The 22,724-nt window shown below is 50.4% G+C and overlaps 1 protein-coding gene across 2 annotated transcripts in view; it reads left to right on the forward strand.

Annotated features, from left to right (window-relative positions):
* Positions 1 to 22,724, forward strand: part of SOS4 (pfkB-like carbohydrate kinase family protein) — a 215,922-nt gene that overhangs the window by 165,168 nt on the left and 28,030 nt on the right. The gene's annotated exons all lie outside the window — the stretch shown is intronic.

Raw genomic sequence — 22,724 nt, forward strand, 5'->3', positions numbered from 1 at the left:
AACCCGGAGGCAGCTCCTCCGTGCATGGCACCATATCCTCTGGCTCCTCTGCATCGGAATCAGGGCCAAGGGCTGCCACCGTCCTGTCGAGGAAATCCATATCCAGGCGAGCCATAGTGCTGTCTTCTCGCGCGCTCTCTCTCTCTCTCTCTCTCTCTCTCTCTCTTTTCTATACAGCAGCGCTGTCGAAGGGCAGATTCCACAAGCACAGCTGATGAAACTTGAACTTTACCTGTCAGCCTCAGTTGTGGCCTGTCCCAAGGACGCGTGTGGCAGGGCGGAACCCTAACAGTGCAGGGGCCTGAGGGTGGAACACAGGGCTGGCAGTCGACGGCCGAGTAGGATAGTCGAGGGCGCAGGGCAGGGGCCTCGCCAGCAGAAACCCTAAGACGCAGGGCGAACGGGCGAAACGCAGGTGCAGAGCCCGCAGCTCAGGCGAGCGAAAGCAGGGCGAGGGACGGAGTCGATGGGCGTACAGGCAGCAGGGGGGAGGGCTCAGCCGCAGGCGACAGGCCTTCGGGCGACGACGGCGTCAGAGGCAGGCGACAGGCGTCAGAGGCCGTCGACAGGCCTGCGGGCGATGACGGCGTCAGAGGCAGGCGACGGGCGACGGCCAGACGGCGGCTTCAAACGGCTACGAGCAGGCGTGGACGACGGGGCACCAGGCGACCTGCACGTCCTCTCTCTCTCTCTCTCTCTCTCTCAGCCCTGTGCACAGGGGGCCGAGCAGAGTTGCGCAGGCCTGTGGACTTGATGCTGGCTGCGCAAGAAGGCAAGGGCGAGAGGCTGATATCAATTCGTTGTGCAAGGAGGGTCACGAAGGGTCACCATCGTTGCTTTTTTTTTTTCGTAAAAGGTAATTGTATTAATTACGAAGAAGGTACAAGTTTTCATGATTACAAGATACACAATGGGTCTACCCCATCGTGTGTAAAGAGGACACTATCTCTTTACAAGAACCAGATGACCTAAGAGTTACAAAGTCATGGCAAAGACGCAGAGGAAATTGCCATATGCCAGGGACGTAAGTCCTCCCGAGATAGCATATCAGAGTGCCGAAGAAGATCTATCTGCCAGTACAAGAGACACTTAAGCCTAGCAATATGCCGCTGAACATTAGTGGCGGAATCAAAAAGAAAAGCATTCCGAATGGTCCAGTTATGCCAACAATCCCAATATCGCAGAAAGTGAAACATGATCTTCATATGTGGCTATGTCGGTGTGGGATATTTGGGCTGCACAAAAACCCAATCAAACGGGCGTAGTGATAAACCAACCACCGCTCGCCAAACGGCTAACAAGAATGACCAGGTTTTCTTAGCGATGGGGCAAGAAATAAATCGGTGACGGGCGGATTCCACACTGGTGGTGCAAATGAAACAGTTGCCGTTGGAGATTCGACGCTTGGAAAGGGCTGAAGCAAGCGGAAGACCACCAATCATCATCCTCCAAAGAAAGACCTTATTTTTGAAGGGTGTCTTGTTCAACCAGCTGTCCATCACAGTTGCCCTCCACCATGACCGGGATTTACGCAATCCCCATAGAGTATTAGCTTTAGTAAGCAGCCATTGATGATCTTTAATCAGAAGATGATACACTTGGTTAGCTGAAGCCTTTTCTAAATTCAGCCGGCCTGCCAAGTCCCAGTCCTGCGAGGAACGATCCGAAGCAAGGGCAGGAAAGGGATGTCTGCTCTGGAGCACCATCAAAAGCTGTTCCCATAAATGCCTGTATCCACGAGGGATTCTGAAAAGCCTTCTGGTTGTACGAAAGGATATCAAGACATTGCGACTGGCAAGGGTGGCATCCGCGATTGAAGTTAATCCCAAACGTGCCATGCGGTTGAATTTTGGTGGAAGCTCATGTTTACCTTCCTACGAAAGCAACCGCGAGACTGCCAATAATTCCAATTGAAAAGAATTAGTAGCCAGGCGATTCTCTGCTGGATGCCACTGAGCCTTCCGAAGGACCAATCTCCAGGAATATACCAAATGGGCAAGCAGAAATGAGGAAGAACTGGAGAACCGAGAATCAGCATTAAGAACATGCCACTAAGAACCCCGGATTTGGGTATTACCATGCAGAAGACCATGATCCGCTAGAAAGTAACGGGCTATAACGACCCAGGGATGATGATCCGAGCACATGGCGCGGAAAAGAGACCAACGGAGTGCCAGCATATGAGTTTGGGCATCTAAAATAGGCCCTCCACCCATGCGTTTGGGGGTGCACGCATGCGACCAAGAAATCCAGGAAATGCCTGCATGCAGGGAATCCTTCTTCCATAACATGAAGCGAATAGACTGAGTAATAGCATTCGGTGTAGTAGCAGTCGAGGGCAGCAATGGCAAGAAGTATGTGAGCATTGGCAATATAATTGTCTGGGCTACTTTGAGGCGAACATGGAAGGGCCAGGCCTGAGACTTCCAATACAGAAACTTAGCCGACAATTTCTGTGAAATCCACTGTAGTAGCTACTTTGGGGGAACATCAACACCCTAAGGGTACCCAAGATGCCTGATAATGGAGCCACGGGGAATAACCATACCGTGCGAGTCCAATGACTGCAAATCCGACGCCGTGCAGCTGAGAATGGCTGATTTCAAAGGATTGATACGCAGACCGGAAGCCTGACCAAAGAGAGCCCAAGCATCTAATGCTTTGCAAAGGTTATCCTTGTGCGCACGCAGAATCATAAAGCTGTCATCAGCTAAGGATTGACTAATGAAGTGCTATCCAGAAGGAAGCGACAATCCAGCCAACTGAGTAGAGGCTGCCATATGAGATAACATCGAAAGAACTGGATGAGTCGCAAGGGCAAAGAAGAGAGGACTCAAAGGGCACCTCTGTCTAACAGAGCGAACAAGGACAAATATCTCGGTAACGCCTCCATTCAGCATGACTCGCGAAGACGCGCAGCACTGATGGTGTAAGTCAGACGAGACATCCGGGCACCAAAGGCCATAATAGACATAAGTTCTGTAATGAAAGACCAGTCCAGATAATCAAAAGCCTTTTCCAGGTCCAATTGAATCAGTACGACCTCCTGATTAGAATGTTTTGCATAATCAATCGCCAGTTGCGCATTTAATACATTGTGCAGAATGTTTCGGCCCTTAATGAATCCATATTGGAGAGGATGCACAATGGCAGGAAGATGCTTATGGAGCCGATTCGCCATTACTTTGGAAAAGATTTTATACATAAAACCCATCAAAGAAATTGGGCGCCAATGTTTTAATATAGACGGCGAAGGAACTTTTAGAAGCAGTTTAATAAGTCCTTCTTTCCAGGAGGAAGGCATGATCCCTGTTTCCCACACCTGCTGAAACAGAGCCATCAATGGTTTCGCCGGTTGGGTAGCAAAAACCTCAAAGAACTCATTGGTGAGACCATCCCAGCCAGGAGTTTTATCCTTGGGCAAGTGTAACAAAACATCCATAACCTCTGCCTCACAAATATCTGTCTCCATAGTAGCTTGCATGTCCTGCGGAACCTGATTGCGGACCAGATCATAAAAAACTGAACGGGCATGAGTAATTTGGCCTGAAGGGGGAGAAGTGGAACCAAGAAGGTCGATGAAGTAATTCCTACACATATTCACAATAGTCTGCGGATCAAGGACCATTTGACCTTCTGCATCCTGGAGTCTAGTCATATTCTCACGAGCAGGAGAGGCATGGAGAGCTCGAAACAACTTATGGGTCTGACAAGCAGTATCTTGCAAAGTCTCCGTCAGATGTTGCAATTTGGCCTGTTGATAAGATCTCAATTGAAACTCTTTAATAAGATTGGCCACACGCATTGCCAGTGACAGTAGAAATTTATCATCTGGAGTGTCCACCAGTAGTGAACGAACCAAAGCCAACAGGTCCTCCGCTGCTTGTCGACGCCGGCGACAACGAGATGCTTGATGGATCCCATACTGCCGAGCCACCCGCTGCACATTAGAGAGCAATCGTTCAAACGAAGCAGTGCCCTGAGAGGAGAAGTCCAATAGGAATCTATCAATCAATTGTTGCATATAGCCCTGAAAGATTGCATGCTTCAAATAATATGAATTGAAACGCAAAGGAAGTCTCTCCAAAAATTGCTTATAAGGTGCAATGGGTTGTGCAAGCAGCTCAAGCTGTAGAGGGAAATGGTCCGACAAGGCATATTGCTGCAACACTTTCATTTCGAGCATCTCAGGAAGGAAATCATCATTCTGCATGATGTATATGCGGTCCAACCGCGACCATGTTGTTGCATACTGGGCAGAATGGTAAGTAAACCTTGTAGAAGAAGGGTGTAGCCAAGACCAGAGATCTTGCTTAAGAACGGCAAGAGCCAACTCATGCCACATACGACTTTCCGGCGCGTCCATTACCGAATGCTCCGATGTGGACTGTGAAGAATCGACACACATATTGAAATCCCCCATCAAAAAACCCCGTCTGCCAAGTGACAAGGAAGTCTGCAAAGTATGCCAAAGCTCCCGGCAAGATAAAGGATCATTCGGAGCATAGAGCCCAAGTAACCATAAGATCTCTCCTTCAAATAAAATTTCAATCACCACAAAGCAGCCATGTACATCATTTTTAATAAGAGCAGGCTGATATTTTTCATGGACAATCATGAGCACACCAAAATAATGCATGGCATGTGTCCCTGCATAGAACAGACGAAAGCCATGGCAATCCACAACTTTACCTGCTTCTCCGTGACTCTTATGCTCAACAGCACATAAAACATCCCGCTGATTCTCATGCAAGACAGTCCACATGGCATGTTGCTTGTGGTGAGAACAAACTCCTCGCACATTCCACGTGGCTATTTTCATGTATATTCAAAAAGAAAATCAGGTACGAGGCATAGCTTGCCTCTATTTGACCTTTTTTGCAAGAATGTCCAGGACCCCCTCATCCAAAAAATCAGCTAACACGGCAAAAGAGTTCGGACGACCAAATTTGGAGGTAGATGGCATATCCGCTGTCTTAGGGATGGAACGGAGATAACGACGATCCCATGGGGTAATGACGTTACCTCTAGTATCAAAAGCCAGCTTAGCAGGTGGACCCTTTGGACTATCCGAATACACTCTCCTTGCGAGTTGTTGACGGGGAGCAACGGAAACCATAGCAGGAGCAGAGTGTTCTGAAGACATCTCTTTCCTGCGCATATAAATACGCATGGAATCTTATGAGGCAGTCGGCACAGTATCCACCATGCCAGCAACAGGCCTGTTGCCTTTTTTCCCGCGTACATCGACCCAGTCATTGGCACGGGAATCCAAATCCGAAACCTGTTGTTTACCTTTATCCAACACTTTAGCTGGATGGGTGGTATCCTGCGACGGAGCATCACACACCATATCTTCCATGGGCAGAAGTGTGGGGCTTCTCTGGGCATTCGGCCATAAAATGCCCCAATTTACCACACGAAAAGCAATGTCCTGCAAAGTTGCCCCATTTCAAACGAAAGTGTAAAGGATGCATGCCGGAGCAATTAAGACGTAACCATGCAGGCCTTTTCCTGGTAGTGTCTCATAACATACACAAACGGTTATGATTGACAGCCCTTAGGCTTGGAGGGACCAGAACAGTGCCCACAGCGGCCATGGCGTCCTTTAACAGTGGCCAAGAGACAGCCGGACAGTTTTCCACTTCGACCCAGATAGGGCATTCACGTTGCAGCAGACGCTGAAAATCCGCCATTGGGCGCCATGGCACAACATGGACCAAACAGCGATCTAAGAAAAAAAGCAGTTTAGATAGGAGAACAGCACGTTGCGTCTCAGATTTCAACAGCACCTCAAAAAAACCTCGGGGCCCAACAAAAATCTCTTCCACACATTCCCCTTGTAACAGACTGTGCAGCCACTGGCAAATACGGGAAAGCTGTGGGATCCGACCAGTGAAGAAGAGAATCAGGGCGCGTTCATAGAACACTGAAAAGGAGCTCAATACATTTTTCAGGTCCACAGTGACCTCCAGAACATCTTCAGTTGCAGAATCAGAAAAGACTTCTTGATTATGTTGAACATAATCGCCAAGCAGAGTGTTGGCAAACTCCAGCAAATGCTCCCAGTCAACCTCCTGAGAGTCCACAGAATCAGAAGCAACCTGAGCATAGGACCGATCCTGATGATCCATTGTCTCTTCCAAAGTATGCTTGGTGCGTTTGCCCGCAGGCTGGAAGTCAGGACTAGGAGGCACCTCTTCTGTGCACGGAACCATATCCTCTGGTTCCTCGGTATCGGAATTCGGACCAAGAGCTGCCACCGTTTGGTCTATAAAAGCCAGATCCAGACCAGCCATATTGTATCACTCCGTATGCCGGTCCGAGGCCGAGTGAAGAGCTGCACTCTCTCTTTTTTTTTTCGTAAAAGGTAATGATATTAATTACGAAAAAAATACAAGATTACTGGATTACAAGATACACGATGACACAAAGCCATCATGTGAAGAGGTATTCTCTTTCTCTCTCTCTCTCTTTTTCTGATTACAAGATACACGAGGGCCCTAGGCCAACGTGTGGGGAAGCCTCGTAGTAATGCACTGAAAAAGTTACACCAATCATGCCAACGACCTAGAGGCAATTGCCATATGCCACGGATGCAAATCCTCTCGAGGGAGCAAGTCGGAGTGTCGGATGATATCCAGCTGCCAATGCAAGAGCCCTTTAAGCCTGGCAATATGTCGGGGTACATTAGAGGCCGAATCAAAGAGAAAAGCATTGCGTGTGGTCCAAATGTGCCAGCATCCCCAATATCTGAAAAAGTGAAATAAGATCTTCTCATGCAACTGTGGCGGTGCGGAATACTTTGGGCGCACAAAAACCCAATCGAAAGGAGTTAGCGAGGATCCCACCACCGCGCGCCAAATGTGCGACAAGAGTGACCAGATATTCTTGGCGAGCGGGCAAGCGAGAAAACGATGTCGGGCCGATTCCGCCGGTGTGGTACAGAAGAAACAATTGCCATTCGAGATGCGACGCTTGGAAAGGGCCGAGGCCAGAGGAAGACCACCAATCATTACCCGCCAAAGAAAAACCTTGCATTTGAAAGGTGTCTTATTTTGCCAGCCCTCCATCAGCGTTTTGTGCCACCATGACAGCGATTTCCGCAGTCGCCAAACAGTGTTAGCTTTCTCTCCCAGCCATTGGTGATCTTGAATAAGAAGATGATACACCTGATTAGTGGAGGCCTTTTCCAGACTCAGGCGGCCTGCAAGATCCCAAGCCTGCCAAGGGCGATCCACCATCAAGGCAGGGAAGGGCTGCCGACCCCGAAGCTTCGACGAAAGCTACTCCCACAAATCACGGTATCCACGCGGGATTTTAAAGAGTCGCCGAGCAGTCCGAAATGAGACGAGGACATTGCGAGTAGCAAGGGTAGCATCCGCAATCGACATCACACCTAAACGGGCCATGCGATTAAATCTTGGTCTGAGTTGATGTTTATCTTCCCATGAAAGGAGTCTCGATACTGCCAACAATTCCAGCTGAAAGGAGTTAGTCTGCAAGCGGTCCCCCACTGGGTGCCAGCGGGCCTTTTGGAGCACCACTTTCCAAGAGCCGACCAAGTGCAGTAACAAAGAGGAAGAGGGACTGGAAACATGAGAGTCAGCATTAAGGACATGCCACCAGGAGGCCCGAAGCCGTGTGTTGCCATGGCGGAGCCCGCTGTCCTAAAGAAAATAACGGGCTATGATGGACCAAGGGTGGTGATCCACACACATGGCACGAAAAAGGGACCAACGGAGAGCTAACATATGAGTGTGTGCATCCAAAATTGCTCCGCCACCCATGCGCTTAGGGGTACATGCGTGTGACCAAGAAATCCAGGAAATGCCGGCCTGCAGTGAGTCCTTTTTCCATAGCATGAAACGGATGGGATGAGTGAGGGCCTTCAAAGTAGTAGGAGTCCATGGCAACAATGGCAGGAAATACGTTAGCATTGGAAGCATGATTGTCTGGGCCACTTTGAGGCGGACATGGAATGGCCACGCTTGCGACTTCCAATACATAAACTTTGCTGCCAATTTTTGTGAAATCCACTCCAGCAGGGCTTTTGGCCGTACATCCACCCCCAATGGGTATCCAAGATGCCTGACAATGGAGCCACGGGAAACCACCTGGCCTTGCCAGCCTAAGGACTGCAAATCAGGCTCCGTACAACTGAGAAGGGCTGACTTAAGGGCATTGATGCGAAGCCCAGAGGCCTGACCAAAGAGTGTCCAAACATCTAATGCCCTTCGAATGTTGTCCCTGTCCGCCTGCAAAATCATAAAGGTGTCATCCGCCAAAGATTGGCTAACAAAGTGCTGACCCAACGGAAGAGACAGACCGGCCAGCTGAGCAGAGGCTGCCATGGAGGATAACATTGAAAGGACCGGGTGAGTCGCCAGGGCAAAGAAGAGAGGGCTCAAAGGACAACCCTGTCGGACCGAGCGTGCAAGGACAAATGGCTCGGTAACTCCACCATTAAGCATAACTCTGGAGGAAGCCTCAGTACTGATGGTGTAGATCAATCGGGACATTCGGGTACCAAAGCCCATAGCCGACATGAGGTCTGCAATGAAAGACCAGTCCACATAATCAAATGCCTTTTCCAAGTCTAATTGGATCAATACCACTTCCTGACCGGAGTGCCGCGCATAGTCAATGGCCATTTGCACATTTAAGATATTATGCAGAATGTTGCGGCCCTTAATGAAACCATATTGGAGCGGATGCACAATTGATGGAAGGTGCTTGTGGAGCCGATTCGCCAGCACTTTGGAGTAGATTTTATACATGGAGCCCATCAAAGGGATTGGTCGCCAGTGTTGCAACTTTGACGGCGAAGGGACCTTTGGAATTAGTTTGATAAGGCCTTCTTTCCATGAGGAGGGCATGACCCCCGTTTCCCACACCTGCTGAAACATGGCCACCAATGGCTTTGCCAACTACGTGGCCGAGGTCTGAAAGAATTCATTAGTGAGACCATCCCAGCCAGGGCTTTTATCAGTCGGTAGGTGCAACAAAACGTCCATAACCTCGTCCTCGCAAATATCCATCTCCAAAGCGGCTTGCATATCAACTGGAACCTGCTGGCGGACCAGATGATAGAAGACCGCACGGGCATGTGTAACCTGGCTAGAAGGCGAGGAAGAGGAACCAAGAAGATCCATAAAATAGTTTCTGCACATAGTGACAATGGTCTGCGGATCCGTGACCATGCGACCTTCCGAATCCTGGAGTCTGGTCATATTTTCGCGGGGCGGAGGTGCATGCAAGGCGCGAAAGAACTTATGAGACTGGCAGGTGCTATCCTGCATTGTGTCCATCAAGTTGTGCAGCTTGGCCTGTTGATAAGATTTCAACTGAAACACTTGAATAAGATGGGCCAACCGCCTTTCCAGAGACAGCAGAAAATCATCATCAGGGGAATCCAGGAGCAAGGAACGGACCAAGGCCAGTAAGTCTTCTGCTGCATGTCGACGTCGGCGGCAAAGCGAGGCATGATGGATCCCATACTGGCGAGCAACCCGCTGCACATTAGAGAGCAGCCGTGCAAATGAAGGCCAGCCCTCAGAGGCGAAGTCCAATAAGAACCTCTCAATTAACTGCTGCATATAGCCCTGGAAAACTGAATGCTTCAGATAAGAGGAGTTGAAACGTAAAGGGAGCCTATCCAGGAATTGCACAAAAGGTGCAATAGAGTGTGCCCGCATCTCAAGCTGGAGGGGGAAATGGTCCGACAACGCATATTGCCGCAAGACCTTCATTTCCAGCATGTCGGGAAGAAAGTCATCGCCCTGCATGATATACATTCTGTCCAGCCGCGACCAGGTAGTTGCATATTGTGCGGAATGAAAAGTAAACCCTGAAAAAGAAGGGTGAAGCCACGACCAAAGATCTTGCTTGAGCACGTGCAAAGCAAAAGAACTCCACACCCGGCTTTCCGGCGTATCCATGACCGAATGCCCTGAAGTGGACTGAGAAGAGTCGACACACATATTGAAATCTCCCATCAAGAATCCCCTTCGGCCGAGTGACATGGAGCCCTGCAAAGTGGACCAAAGATCCCACCGGGATGCGGGATCATTCGGAGCATAGAGGCCCAACAGCCATAAAATCTCGCCTTCAAATAAGACTTCGATCACCAGAAAGCGGCCCTGCACATCATTTTTAACAAGGACAGGCTGATATTTCTCATGGACAATCATCAGCACGCCCGAATAGTGCGTAGCATGGGTCCCTGCATAAAACAGGCGGAATCCATGACAATCCATCACTTTTCCTGCTTCACCGTGACTTTTGTGCTCAACTGCACACAATACATCCCACTGGTTCTCGTGCAAGACGGTCCACATGGCATGTTGCTTATGGCGAGAGCAAATGCCTAGCTGCACTCTCTCTCTCTCTCTCTCTCTCTCTCTCTCTCTCTCTCTTTGTACAGATTAGTGGGCACTCTGGCCGACACGCTGTCTCTCTGACAACTGACGGGCGTAGGGTTTCACAGCAGCTGGACGCCTCGGCAGAAAAGGACACGCACAGGCAGGCTGAGCCACGAACAGCAACACAGACGAAGGCATCGGGGCGATTGGTGACGTGGCAGCGCGATCGGGCAGGGGACAGGACGGGACAGGTGGCGGGACACGGGACAGAAGGCGGAACAGGAGACGACGGCTCTCTCTCTCTCTCTGACGCTGCAAAAGAGGCAGGGACGATTCAGACCTAGCAAGTACGGGTGGCGTCGGCGAAACCTGAGCCTCCACAGGTAGGCGGCCGCGTGTAGACGGACGTTCAGGGCCAGAAAACGAGGACTCGTAGGCAGGAAATGACGACTGAAGCGCTTTAGGGTTTCCGCTGGCGGCGCAGGGACAGGACGCAAACGGCAAGCGAAGACAGGCGGATCTACAGGCATCGACGGTGCGGACAGGACGCGAACGGCAAACGAGCACAAGCGGAACTTCAGGCGTCGACGGTGCGGACATGAACGACAGGTGAAGACAGGCGGATCTTCGGGCTTCGACGGCGCAGGTCAAGGCGACGGCAGGGCATGCAATACTAGGCCACGGCAGGGCGGCACGAACTGGCGGCACCATCGCGCTCTCTAACCTCCGGCACACAAATCTTCTCCGTCGCCATCGCTGCTCTATTCTCCACTCTCTCTCTCTCTCTTTTTTTCGTAAAAGGTAATTGTATTAATTACGAAGAAAGTACAAGATTACATGATTACACGAGTACAAGAGGCACGAGGGCCATAGGCCAACGTGTGGGAAATTCACGGACTAGGGTACTAAAAAGTTACACCAATCATGGCAAGGACCCAGAGGCAATTGCCAAATGCCAGGAATACAAATCCTCCCGAGGGAGCAAGTCAGAGTGCCTGATGAGATCTAGCTGCCAATGCAAGAGCCCTTTAAGCCTTGCAATATGTCGCGGTACATTAGAAGCCGAATCAAAGAGAAAAGCATTTCGGGTGGTCCAAATGTGCCAACATCCCCAGTATCTGAAAAAATGGAATAAGATCTTCATATGTAACGGTGGTGGTGTGGGATACTTCGGGCGCACAAAAACCCAATCGAAGGGAGTCAGTGAAGACCCCACCACCGCGTGCCAGATTCGTGACAAGAGTGACCAGATATTCTTGGCGAGCGGGCAAGAAAGAAAACGATGTCGGGCCGATTCCGCCGAAGTGGTGCAGAAGAAGCAAGTGCCATTCGAGATTCGACGCTTGGAAAGGGCCGAGGCAAGAGGAAGACCAGCAATCATTACCCGCCACAGAAAGACCTTGCATTTGAAAGGTGTCTTGTTCTGCCATCCCTCCATCAGCGTTGCCTGCCACCATGACAGTGATTTCCGCAGGCCCCAAACAGCATTAACTTTCACGCCCAACCATTGGTGATCTTTAATGAGAAGATGATACACCTGATTAGTAGAGGCCTTTTCCAGACTCAACTGGCCTGCAAGGTCCCAGTCCTGCCAAGGGCGATCCACAGCCAGGGCAGGAAAGGGTTGCCTACCCTGAAGTTCCGAGGAAAGCTTCCCCCATAAATCACGGTATCCGCGCGGGATCCTGAAAAGTCTCCTAGCAGTCCGAAATGATGCAAGGACATTGCGAGTGGCAAGGGTAGCATCCGCAATCGAAGTCACACCCAAACGGGCCATGCGGTTAAATCTTGGTCTGAGCTGATGTTTATCTTCCCATGAAAGTAATGTGGATACCGCCAACAATTCCAGCTGAAAAGAATTTGTCTGCACGCGGTCCCCTACAGGATGCCAACGGGCCTTTTGGAGCACCACTTTCCAAGGGCCGACCAAATGCACTAACAAAGAGGAAGAGGGACTGGAGAAACGAGCGTCAGCATTAAGGACATGCCACCATGAGGCTCGAAGCCGTGTGTTACCCTGGCGGAGGCCGCTGTCCTCAAGAAAATAACGGGCTATGATGGTCCACGGGTGATGATCCACACACATGGCACGAAACAGAGACCAACGAAGAGCCAGCATATGAGTTTCTGCATCCAAAATAGCTCCACCACCCATGCGCTTAGGGGTACATGCATGTGACCATGAAATCCAGGAAATGCCTGCCTGCAGTGAATCTTTCTTCCATAGCATGAAACGAATGGGATGAGTAAGAGCCTTCAAAGTACTGGGCGTCCATGGCAGTAATGGCAGGAAATACGTCAGCATTGGTAGCATAATTGTCTGAGCCACTTTGAGGCGGACATGGAACGGCCAGGCTTGCGACTTCCAATACATAAACTTCACGGCCAGTTTGTGTGAAATCCACTCCAGCAGGGCCTTTGGCCGTACATCCACCCCCAATGGGTATCCAAGATGCCTTACAATCGCGCCACGAGAAACCACCTGGCCCTGCCAGCCTAATGACTCTAAATCAGGCTCCGTGCAACTGAGAATGGCTGACTTGAAGGCATTGATGCGAAGACCAGAAGCTTGACCAAAGAGCGTCCAAACATCTAATGCCTTGCGAATGTTATCCCTGTCCGCCTGCAAAATCATAAAGGAGTCATCAGCCAAGGATTGGCTAATGAAGTGCTGCCCCAAAGGAAGAGATAACCCTGCAAGCTGGGCAGAAGCCGCCATGGAGGATAACATTGAAAGGACCGGGTGAGTCGCCAAGGCAAAGAAGAGAGGACTCAAAGGGCAGCCTTGTCTGAGCGAGCGTGCAAGAAGAAATGGCTCTGTGACCCCACCATTAAGCATAACTCTTGAAGAAGCCTCAGTACTAATGGTGTAGATCAATCGGGACATGCGGATCCCAAAGCCCATAGCAGACATAAGCTCTGCAAGGAAAGACCAGTCCACACAGTCAAACGCCTTTTCCAGGTCCAGTTGAATCAAGACCACTTGCTGATTGGAGTGCCTCGCATAATCAATAGCCATTTGCACATTCAAGATATTGTGCAAAATGTTGCGTCCCTTAATGAAACCATATTGGAGGGGGTGCACAAGAGCTGGAAGGTGCTTGTGAAGCCGATTTGCCAGCACTTTGGAAAAGATTTTATACATCACGCCCATCAACGAAATTGGTCTCCAGTGTTGCAGCTTTGACGGCGAAGGGACCTTGGGGATCAGTTTGATGAGGCCTTCTTTCCATGAAGAAGGCATGACCCCTGTTTCCCAAACCTGCTGGAACATGACCACCAAAGGCTTTACCAACTGCGTGGCTGAGTGCTCAAAAAATTCATTAGTGAGACCATCCCAACCAGGACTTTTATCCTTAGGCAGGTGCAACAACACATCCATAACCTCCTCTTCGCAAATATCCGCCTCCAAAGAGGCTTGCATATCAAGCGGAACCTGCTGGTGGACCAGCTGATAGAAGACCGAGCGGGCATGCGTACCCTGGCTAGACGGCAAGGATGAAGAACCAAAAAGATCCATAAAATAATTTCTGCACATATTGATAATGGTCTGCGGATCAGTGACCATGCGACCTTCCGAGTCCTGAAGTCGAGTCATATTTTCGCGAGCCGGAGAAGCATGCAAGGCGCGAAAGAACTTATGAGACTGGCAGGCATTATCTTGCAATGTGTCAGTCCAGTTATGCAGCTTGGCCTGCTGATAAGATTTCAAGCTAAAGACTTGAATAAGATGGGCCAAACGCCGCTCCAGTGACAGCAGAAAATCATCATCTGGGGAATCCAGGAGCAAGGAACGGACCAAGGCCAATAAGTCCTCTGCTGCAAGTCGACGGCGGCGACAAAGAGAGGCAGTGTGAATCCCATACTGCCGAGCAACCCGCTGCACATTAGAGAGCAGGCGTGCAAACGAAGCCAAGCCCTCAGAGGCGAAGTCCAATAAGAACCTCTCAATCAGTTGCTGCATATAATCCTGAAAAATTGGATGCTTCAAATAAGAGGAGTTGAAGCGTAAAGGGAGCTTATCCAGGAACTGCATAAAAGGTGCAACAGATTGTGCCCGCATCTCAAGCTGGAGGGGAAAATGATCCGACAACGCATATTGCTGCAAGACCTTCATCTCCAGCATCTCGGGAAGAAAATCATCCCCCTGCATGATATACATTCTGTCCAATCGCGACCAAGTGGTTGCATATTGCGCAGAATGAAAAGTAAAACCTGAAACAGAAGGGTGAAGCCACGACCAAAGATCTTGCTTAAGTATGTGCAAAGCAAAGGAGTTCCACACCCGGCTTTCTGGCGTATCCATTACCGAATGCCCTGAGGTGGACTGCGAAGAGTCAACACACATATTGAAATCTCCCATCAAAAACCCTCTGCGGCCAAGTGCCATGGAGCCCTGCAAAGTCAACCATAGATCCCGTCGGGATGTGGGATCATTGGGAGCATAAAGTCCCAGCAGCCATAAAATCTCACCTTCAAATAGGACTTCGATTACCAGAAAGCGGCCGTGCACATCATTTTTAACAAGAACAGGCTGGTATTTCTCATGAACAATCATCAGCACACCCGAATAATGCTTAGCATGTGTCCCTGCATAAAACAGACGAAATCCACGACAATCCACAACCTTTCCTGCCTCACCATGACTTTTGTGCTCCACTGCACATAATACATCCCACTGATTTTCATGCAAGACAGACCACATGGTATGCTGCTTATGGCGAGAGCAAATGCCTCGCACGTTCCACGTGGCAATCTTCATATATTTTCAAACAAAGGAAGTCAGGAACGAGGCGCCTGTTGTCTCGATTGCATCTTTTCCGCGAGGGCATCCAGGACACCCTCATCCAGAAAATCAGCCAATACTGCAAATGAATTCGGGCGACCTGCTTTAGAGGTAGAAGGGAAATCCACTACCTTGGGAGCAGGGCGGGGATAACGCCTATCCCAAGGAGTAATCACATTGCCTTTCGCATCAAACGCCAGCTTAGCAGGTGGGCCCTTGGGGCCCTCGGAATAGACTTTCCTTGAAGACGGATTGCGGGGGGCTGACGGGGCCATGGTACGCACAACCTGCTGTGGGGTGACCATGTCTTTCCTGCGCGTGTACGTGCGCACGGAATCCGGGGAAACATGAGGCCCAGGATCTGCCAGGCCTGCGTCCAACTTTTTACCTTTTTTTTGTCGTGCCTCAATCCAATTAGAGCTAGGAGAATCCAAAGCTCGGACCTGTTGTTTACCTTTTTCCATGACAGTAGGGGGCTGAAGGGTCTCCTGTGTCTGGGCATCCAGCACCATGTCATCCTTGGGCTGCACAACCTGCGCCTCCTCAGAAGACAGTTGCCGTTCCGGGCATTCAGCTACAAAATGCCCTAATTTACCACATGAAAAGCAGTGTCCGGCAAAATTGCCCCATTTCAGGCGAAAATGCAAAGGATGCATGCCAGCGCAATTGAGGCGAAGCCACGCAGGCCTTTTCTTGGCCGTATCCCATAACATGCATAGACGGTTTCGGTTCATAGCCCTGAGGCTGGGGGGAACCAGCACTGTGCCCACAACCGCCATCGCGTCTTTCAACAATGGCCAATATACCGCTGGACAATTTTCCACTTCCACCCACACCGGGCATTCGCGTTGAAGCAGACGCTGGAAGTCAGCCATAGGGCGCCATGGTACCACATGGACCAAGCGGCGGTCAAAGAATAGTGGCAACTTGGACAGTAGCTCAGCTCGATGCGATTCGGATTTCAACAGCACCTCATAAAAGCCGCGAGGGCCAAGGAAGATCTCCTCAACATACTCCCCTTGCAATAAGTGGTGCATCCACTGGCGAATATGTGAGAGCACTGGGATCCTGCCGGTGAAAAAAAGTATAACTGCACGGTCATAGAACACCGAGAAGGACCGCAAGACTGATTTTGGGTCCACTGTCGCTTCCAGCACATCATCCGCAGCCGCAGCAGAGAAAGTTTCATTATTATGCTGGACATAATCGCCAAGCAGAGTATTGGCAAAGTCCAGCAAATGCTCCCAGTCTATTTCCTGCGAATCCACAGGTTCGGAGGCAACCTGCGCATAGGAACGGTCTTGAGGACCCATTGGCTCGTCTGAAGTGTGCTTAGAGCGTTTGCCTGCCGGCGGCAGTTCAGAACCCGGAGGCGGCTCCTCCGTGCATGGCACCATATCCTACGGCTCCTCGGTATCGGAATCAGGGCCAAGGGCTGCCACCGTCCGGTCGAGAAAATCCATATCCAGGCCAGCCATACCGCTGTCTTCTCTCTATCGCTCGCTCCCTCACTGCAGTAGCAGGATGCACTGTCTACAGTCTCTGCTCTTCAATAATCTGCTGCCTCCTCGGCACAGATCTGTCCTTGTAAAATGTCTATTTGCCTGTCCCTTCCTCTCTCTCTCTCTCTCTCTCGCTCTCTGTCTCTCTCTCTTGCTCGCTCCGCAAGTCCCGCAGACCGGCACAATCAGGGAACCACCTGGCTGCAGCAACAGGACTGCAACGGGGCACCTGTGCAGAACAGGACAGACGCGCGCCGGTGAACCCCTGACGAATAGGGCGTGTGAAGGCAGGCGAGCAGCTGAGGGCACAGATCCAGGTGAGTGTGCAACGTCCGAGGGGAGACGTCAAGCAGAACTCCTTGCAGTGGGCCACAGTCGCACAGCAGAGGGCGAGCGGGTTTGGACCTGATGGCCACGGCAGAGGACGGATGCGACGGCAGGAAAAGAGGCAGGGATGATGCAGACCTGTGAAGTGCGGGTGTCGTCGGCGGGTGGGTCTTCAGGTGCGCGGGCAGGTCGTCAAGCCGTCAGGCGGCAGGCATCAGGCAGGTCGTCAGGCGGCGCGCAGGCAGGTCGTCAGGCAGGTCGTCAAGTCGTCGCGCGGGCAGTCAGGCGTCAGGCGGCAGTCATCAGGCAGGTCGTCAGGCGGCGCGCAGGTCTAGGCGACGACAGGACGGGACGCACCGACGGCAGCATCGCGACTCGCCCTCCGCATACTCTCTCTCTCTCTCTCTCTCTCTCTCTCTCTCTCTCTCTCTGAACAGAGTCAACACAGCTGCTGTCACGCAGAGATGAAAACGAAACCCTAGAACAGTTCTGCAGCTGATTTCAAAACCCTAAAAACAGGTCTGCACAGGAATTCGAAACCCTAAAACAGCAGCATAGATGAAAACGAAACCCTAAAACAGTTCTGCAGCTGATCTCTCTCTCTCTCTCTCTCTCTCTCTCTCTCTCTCTCTGTGTGTGTGCAGGGATGCAGTCACGCTCTGCCAAATTACGACTCTCTCTCACTTCTTGGCACAACACTGTGCGCAGTGTGGCGCCCAGGGGCAGTAGGATGCATGACTGATGTCTAGTGGGACAGTAGATGCAGAATACCTGGCCGTGGCGTAACACTTCCTTTCGTTGATGATGAACAGTCGAGATTAGGGTTTTTTGTAGTGCGACACCTGTGCAGATCAGGATAAGCACGATCAGGAGGGCCGCAGGCCAGCAGGGCGTTCGAATCTGGTGGGTGTGTGCAGTGTGGCGCGAATTAACGAACGAGTCGCAGGTCCATTCCGACAAGGCGTGTGTAGGTCCAGGCAACAGCAGTGACGCAGGTCCTAACGTTGGCAAGCGACGGCAGTGACGCGCAGGTCCGGCGACGGCAGGGATATGCGGGTCAGATAGGTGGTAGAAGGGCTTCCATCTCCATCACGTTCCTCTCTCTCTCTCTCTCTCTCTCTCTCTCTCTTTCTGCAGTGTGACAGGGTGTCCAAGCCATTTTGGCCTCGTCCCCTCTTCTTTGATAGGGGGGCTTTATAGTTGGAGAGGTGGGGTATTTTCGGGAAGGGGGGGGGGGTGTGGGGGAAGTGGAGTGGTGGTGGCATCTCCACCACGTTTCCGTTCTGCATGATGGCGTGGAAGTTTGTAGGCCCGTGGCCTCTCCCCCTTGACTGCATCTTTGCCATCGTCTTCTTCCACTTTAGTGACTTCTTCCTTCCCCCGCTAGCGTCATCTCCTCCTTCTCCTTCCTCGTCATCAATGACTTCGATGTCATCGACTTCTTCCTCCCCATCGACGTCATCATGTTGTCTCCTTCCTCATAGTCATCGTCACGTTCTTCATCCCTCGTCATCATTGTTCCTCATTTCGTGCTTTACCTCCAGCACTGCCGTCGTCATCTTAGTGTTCACCTTCATCGATTGTTATTGCAGCTCCCCCTCCCTCCGCCAGCTAGCGGCGTCGACAGGGGGGGTGTAAAATTGTTTTCAATTATCTTTAATAATAATTAGTGGGGGGTTCCTAGATCCCACGGAGGGGAGGGATATTACAGAATAACATATTTTTATCGTACGTAACGTATCGTACTTTTCATACTCAACAACCATGATGGACATGGGCATTGGCATAGTGTCGAGCTCTTACAAGGTCGTATACTTGAGTTTCACTCAAGGCTTTAACACTTTGATCTTGCATCCAAGTGTTGGGCACATCTAGTCAATTGCTATGTGGCTCATGATAGTACTTGATAAATCAACCTCGACCACAAAGTCCAAGAGTCCGAAATCATGGAGAGGGAAAATTTGATTGTCAAGTTGGCAAAGTATCAGCATGTACTTGCCAAATTCTTCACATTGCCTCACCAATGTTTGATGACCATCGAATCACTTAATTCCTTTTTTTTTGCAAGTAAAATGTGGCTGATTATATTACAAAAAAAAAAAAAAAAACTGATTACAGCAGATTGCTCATGCTCAACAGACTAGCTAGAGCTAATGCAAAGTCACAAATACATAATGTATACAAATACCTTGCCACTCCTTGACTTGCGTACCACAAAGATTCCCACTTCTTGGGGTAGTGGGAACTCTCCGCGCTCCACAACTCTAAGGTAGGACCACGGCCCACTGCGAAAGAACTCCTGTGGTAGCAATTGCGCCCATCTCGGGAAGGTGTGATGGGCGGTATGGGCGGATGAACTGATGGGTGTGTGGGGGGCGGCTAGACTGCTTGTGAGTGGAGGATGTCAGCGTATGGGGCTCTTCACCTCCTTAGGGGGGGGGAATGGGTAGGGCCTCGAGGGGTCACGCGTATTGGGTGGGGATTAGGGGGGTTGGTCGGCGGGAGTGATGATGGGGAGGGAAAGGATGGAGGGATGGAGGGGTGGTCGGATGCACAAGGCGGGTGTGGGGGGGGGCACTGGTAGCTCTGTCTGGGAGGGAGCTATGTGGAGGGGGGGGGGGGGGGGAGGGTGTGGGGGGTGTGGGCCCACAGGTGAGGTGGCCTGTGACACCTTTGTGGGGGGTGGATCTATGGTCTTTCCGGGTGGGGTGAGGAGGGGGGCTACGTGGTGCTCTGCCGGTGGGGCGACGCTCGCTCTCCTGCACCCTGCTGCTGTGGCTGTGTCTGAGGGGCTGACTGCGGCCCCCCTGCCGTCTCCCTCTCTATTGTCTCTGGACCTGTGTAAAGCCATCCGCATCCACCTATGGGCCTGTCGGCGATGCCGCCTTGGCTCTGAAGCACGTGCACTCTGCTGCGTGATGCCCAAAGTCATGGCAACGTAGATACTGTCATGACTGTTGAGTCACAGTAACCTGCTGCTTGAAAGAGTGACTGTTTGCCTCGATCTCTAGAAACTATGGTATATTCTTTGTCCCCTTCATTGCCACCTGTACCTTTGGGACTCCTGCAGGTGTCAGTGCATCTGCGAAAGAGGCTGGAAGGACAGTGCCAAAGAGCCATCCAAAGTCTTCCACTAACTGGCGATACTCTATCATCAGTCCGGGGAAGAGTAGGGCGATCGGGTGTCTAAGGAACCTGTTGTGGAATGCGAATGCCTCCACTGTGAAACCACTATACCAGGAAACCATGTAGATGACCCCCTTCGTGGAAGCATAGGGTGAACTGGCCAATAGCTCACGGGCTGCGTCTTTTGAGGTGAGTCATACCATGAAGATCCTTTGACCCATTAGGACCGCCTCCAGGATCTGCGCTATGCCGATGCGTAGCATGGAGTGAAGCCAATCCGGAAGGTGGGCCCTAGATGGGGAGTGTCCAACTACCTGACCAAATATTGTTGTTTCTTTAAGCTCTAGCTTTGTGGCCCGAACGGCTAAGAGGTGTTCCTCAGAGAGGATGACGCGCAAGGTGTTTGACTGGGGGGCACTCGCAGAATGCACCGGTGTCAGACCAGAGGTTTCCATTGTGCATCCCTGCTGAGAACCTACCTATCATGCCGCTGTGCTACCGGAGGGGGAAGTTGCTGTGGAGGAAGGGAGCAACTGGAGGGGGGCGGGGGGTGTTGATGGTGGGGGGGGGGGCGGGGGGGGGGATTTGTTAGGGGAACAGGTAGCCAGGAGCAGGAATGGGCAGGACAGGCGCAGGAGTAGGCGGGGCGGGCAGAGCAGGCAAGGATAGGTAGGTCAGCGTGAGGCAGGCAGGTCGGGCGTAGGTGGAGCAGGAAGTCCGGCGCAGGCAGGGCTGCAGCCAGGATCAGGCGGGGACGTGGTGGGATGGTACAGGCGAGGGCGGGGGCAGCAGTCACGATGCGACGGGCAGGGAGCTTTGGCTCATTTGAATGTGCAGAGTCAAAGAAGACATCTTTGTAACAGGTAGATACAGGAGATTATTGCACGGGCTAGAGCTAGGCCCTCCAGATCCACATGAGATTGTATGGTTGTGATCTCATTGTTACTAGATAGAGTTCTATGTGCTACACATAGCTTTAGTTAGTTTCTTTCTCATTTGCTTTGTGCTACATATTTTGCTCAGACGATTGTTTCATCATACACATGTTTGTAACTTGGTCTCTCTGGTCATTCAGGTCATTTTTCCCTTTTTCAGATGTTCATATCTCTCTTTCCCCACACCCCCCCCCCCCCCCCCCCCCCCCCGAAGAAGAAGAAAGAAAAACACCCCTCCCTCTCCAAACAACGCCAAAGGTTCACTCTCCTTGATGCCTCCTCTATGAAGAAAGAGCTGATTTTGTAGAGGCTCTCATCCAAGTCCCTAGTTGCCTCACCATTTGAATAAGTTCTAGGCTCCCAAATGTGTGCAACACTCTCTTTGAGCTCATCGTAATGGTACATGTATTGGGAATTATGATACTGGAGCAGGCCCTTTGACTCTTTGAAGGAAAACCAACTAAATAGTTGAATGGTGTGACAGATTACGAGTTGTGTAGTAGTTTTGAAACTAGATACCGAGTACATAGACATGGGTGTTGGAGTATAGAAATAGGGCATGAGTGACATCTACTCTTTAAGTTCAACTTCATATCCTCACTTTTTTTTTTTGGGGGGGGGGGGGGGGGGGCGGGGCGCGCAGTTTACACATTGCCAGAGAGCATATTCCCAGTATCCATGGCTTGTATCCGGCAATTATCCCTATGGCATAGGGACATGGGATTGGTTCGTCCTTACTTTCAACCAGTACTTGACATCATCCACAAACATTCAGATTTAATTATTTTAATTAATTTCTAGTAGCGTCCACCTTTGTGTCATGCACAAATGGAGAAATATTTTCTTTCACTAGACCCTTTTAGCCCTTAGCTTCAAAAATCATTTCTAGTTCATTTACACAAACATTGAGTTATTCCTCAACGTTTTTGAGGTCCAGGTTTTCTGCTCTGTCAACAACCTTGGCCTTTGCATGATAAACAATTCATCCAAAGGAAGCAAAGCTCATGCTAATGAGCATGCTAATGTTCCCACATTACACACTTTACTTTTAGCCTCCCAGTCTAGTCCTAGGGGCCTATAAAGTTGTCTCTATATCACGATATTTCAAGAATTGGATAAATGGAGGATGTTTGATAAATCATTAGAGACTGTGTAACTTGCATTTCTTATATTTTGACAGGCCTAGCATTTTTGCTATTATTTATGGCATTTACTATTCATCACAGCTCATTCCAATCAATGAGGCCTTTCAGAAAATTTTACATCTGTTGCAACTTTCCATCTGACATTCACTGTTTTTTCTTTGTCAAGTTGTAATCCAGTAAGCCAAAATTTCCTTTTGCTGCCTACCTTTTTCTTTTGATTGTCCAAAAGGACTTCCTGTTTTAGTAGCATAGACACACTCGTTTTCTCATCCTGAGTTCTAAATCATTTTTTAAATTAGCTGTGATTGTTCAAACACAAACTGCAGCTTGGAAGTTTTGCAATTTCAAATAGACCAAAGATTTTATTGTACTGCATATATTTTAACTGCACTAAGTGATGCTGTTCTTTTAGACATACCAAATTTCTTCTGACATTTCTCCGCAAGAGTGGCCAGCCTGGGAGACATCTATTCCCTATGGTTATTCCTTTAGTTATTTTAATCTTTCTGTATGGTATTTTACTTAAGTAATGAGGGGTC

This window comes from Lygodium microphyllum, chromosome 7, assembly GCF_053477565.2.
Source record: "Lygodium microphyllum isolate KBCC chromosome 7, Lygodium_microphyllum_v1.1.10, whole genome shotgun sequence".
Classification (NCBI taxonomy): domain Eukaryota; kingdom Viridiplantae; phylum Streptophyta; class Polypodiopsida; order Schizaeales; family Lygodiaceae; genus Lygodium; species Lygodium microphyllum.